The sequence below is a fragment of the Choloepus didactylus genome, chromosome 14, assembly GCF_015220235.1.
Source record: "Choloepus didactylus isolate mChoDid1 chromosome 14, mChoDid1.pri, whole genome shotgun sequence".
NCBI lineage: Eukaryota > Metazoa > Chordata > Mammalia > Pilosa > Megalonychidae > Choloepus > Choloepus didactylus.
In genome coordinates this window covers 8628447-8631592 of record NC_051320.1, presented here as the reverse complement: position 1 = coordinate 8631592, position 3146 = coordinate 8628447, and the positions used below count along the sequence as shown (strand labels likewise).

General features: G+C 41.0%; 1 pseudogene; it reads right to left on the bottom strand.

Moving 5' to 3' along the window:
* Nucleotides 1-563: 563 nt before the first annotated feature.
* Nucleotides 564-664, bottom strand: LOC119509701 (annotated as a pseudogene).
* Between the last annotated feature and the right edge of the window lie 2482 nt (nt 665-3146).

Genomic DNA, 3146 nt, shown 5'->3' with positions numbered 1-3146 from the left:
TAAGCACAATTATAACCAGGTTTAGCCTCTCTTTTGCAGTAATAAGTTTCATAAGGGCAAGCCCCATGATAGAGGGCTTGGCACATCAAACCACCAGCCCTCAATGTTTGTGTGAACATCAGCAACTATCCAGGTGAGGAAGCCCGACACCTCTGCATTTTCCCCAGCTCCTCATGGGGGCCCTGCATATATTTTATTCTCTGTCCAGATTACTTTGGGATGTGTTGCTATTTCACACTAACCTACACAAACCTACCAGGTCTCACTTCCTATTAAAAGTTCCATGTAATTATGATATTTGAACAAACTGTATGATTTAAATTGTTTAGGAAATTTAGATCTTGTACCAACTAAACATCTCTTCCCTTGGTCTCACATGGAATTTGAAGTTTTAAAACGCCGTCAGTATTGTCCTTTACCCTTTCACCTGATTTGCCCTAGTCCTAACCACATCTGCTTCACTCATATCTCTAGTTGAAGTCTAGACTCTTTTTCAGCTTTTTAAACAGTTGCTATATGTGCTAATACTGACATTCATATCTGCCAAATTCTAGCTCTGATTTAAAAATATGGAATGTTTCACATATTTGCATGTCATCCTTGCACAGGGGCCACGCGAATCTTCTCTGTATCATTCCAATTTTAGTTGCCCTATTCACATTTGTTCACTATCTGTGTTTAAACTCAGTGGTTATCCTTTCTGAAGAAAAGAAAAGAAAAAAAACAACAGAATTTTACCTTTCTGGCAGGACATTCTGTTAAAGTACACTTTTTCTAAAAAATATCACCATGTATATAAATCAAGGATAAACCTCCAATGCTGAATGCTGTAAAACACCACCATATGTTGACATAAAAATTCAGCAAAGAAAACATTGGGTACAATATAGCGGAAAAAACGTGAGCCAATCTTCAGGACATCATGCAGTGACTACTGAGAACCTACAGAGCCTGGAAGGTATGTTCAAACTTTCTTAGAGTTATTAGTGTGGCCACCCTAAAAAGGATTGGCAGGTGTTCCGGTTTGCTAATGCTGCCGGAATGCAAAACACCAGGAATGGATCAGCTTTTATAAAGGGGATTTATTTGGTTACAGAGTTACAGTCTTGAGGCCATAAAGTGTCCAAGGTAAGTGATCAACAATCGGATACCTTCACCGGAGGATGGCCAATGGTGTCTGGAAAACCTGTTAGCTGGGAAGGCATGTGGCTGGCATCTGCTCCAGTGTTCTGGTTTCCAAATGGCTTTCTCCCAGGATGTTTCTCTGTAGGCTGCAGTCATTCAAAAATCTCACTCTTAGTTACTCTTGGGGCATTTTTCCTCAATTAGCTTCTCCCGAGCAAAAGTCTGCTTTCAACAGCCGTCTTCAAGCTGTCTCTTATCTGCAGCTCCTCTTTCAGCTCCTGTGCATTCTTCAAAGTGTCCCTCTTGGCTGTAGCAAGCTCACTCCTTCTGTCTGAGCATTTATAGTGCTCCAGTGAACTAATCAAGGCCCATGCTGAATGGGTGTGGCCACACCTCCATGGAAACCATCCAATGAAAGATCCCACCCACAGCTGAATGACCACATCTCCATGGAAACATCCAATCAAAAGTCTTCAACCCAATCAACACCAGTACATTTCCTGTCCACATAAGACTGCATCAAAGATAATGGCATTTTGGGGGACATAATACATCCAAACCAGCACAGCGGGTAAACCATGTTCAAAGAAATGGAGTATGGACAGAAAAAGGAAATGCACTCGTGGTGTGTGTTCCCAGGGAGGAAGCAGGGGCATTACTTGTGAATCCACCAGGAAAAAGATGCTGGAGTCAGTGTGGATTCTGCTCTTCTTGAGCAGTTGGTTCTCTGGAAGATAGTTAAGTATAGGACAAAAAGTTCAGCAGAATACGACTGGCAATGTCCAGAGCTCTCTCACTTGGCATACCCTTCGCTGTGCTTCACAAGGAGAGAATGGGATCATCCTTTCCAGGAAAGCCAGAGAACTGTCTGTGAGAGCAGAGATCCCCATCCCAGCCTTGGACCCACCAGCCATGCAATTGGGATCACTAAACTCCAACTATAGACCAGCATAGAAGGGCAACAGCAGGAGTGAATTGAGGAGATTGCTGGGGTGTGCAGGTTGGATGAGCCCCCCTTTTGGATAGGAGTTTTGACAATACAGGGGAAGGGAGGGAGCCCCAGGAAGGAGATAGCAGAATTCCCCTGACTGGATATGCGGGGTCTATGTTTACACCCTAATCTTGGGAAGCAGTCCATGCTAGTTCCATTATGGTCTTGGAGTTAGCATGCATGCTTATAAATGTCATTTGTTCTGGTTTCTTTCTTCCATGTTTCACGTGGAGTGATTTGAGTCTCTTCCATGAGTGACAGAATGGTGGCTTCTTTGCATACCTCCCCTCACCCCCAATAAGGGATTTTCCTTTGGAAAATTCACCCTTGCACCCATTCTTGGCCATGCATTTCGAGTGAGAATGATTCCATTCCTAACTCCAGAGGGGCAATGTTTCTATGAATCCTTAAAATTATTAGCCAGTTTACATACATTTATTGCTAATGGTTATTGTTATTATGAATTTCTGTAGCAACAGAAATCCATTTTGTTCAGTTGAAATATGCTTTATGTGCACATGTCCTCAAGCATTGTCTAGTGAGTAAGACTAGTGATTTCATTTAAGTCCTGTGGCCAGTACAGATAACCAGCACTATATTGTTTGGAATAAAACCAAAACAATCAATTCTGGAGTGAGAGTGACAACTAGATTTAGAGTGTGAAGACAACCACTGAGTGCATGTTCGACACAACTTGTTTCATCTGAAATGAAATATTTAATTCCACGGAAGGTCTCAATGGTGAGCAAAGGATTTTCTCTGGAGAGAATTTGCCTGAGAGAAATATGTGATCACTGGCATTTGAAATGTGACTTGGTTGTTAGTTTACAATCTGAGGAATCATAGAAACATTACAATCTGGGACATTTGAATTATTTCGAAGATATATAAGAAAAAATTTTAATTTTAACAATTTTAACTGTAATATATTTTTTTCCTGCTGAAAAGAGGGGTAAAACGAAACATTTTGTTTTTTTTTTCAATTGTTTCAATTACTAAAATATGATCTTATTGTTTTCCACATGTATCA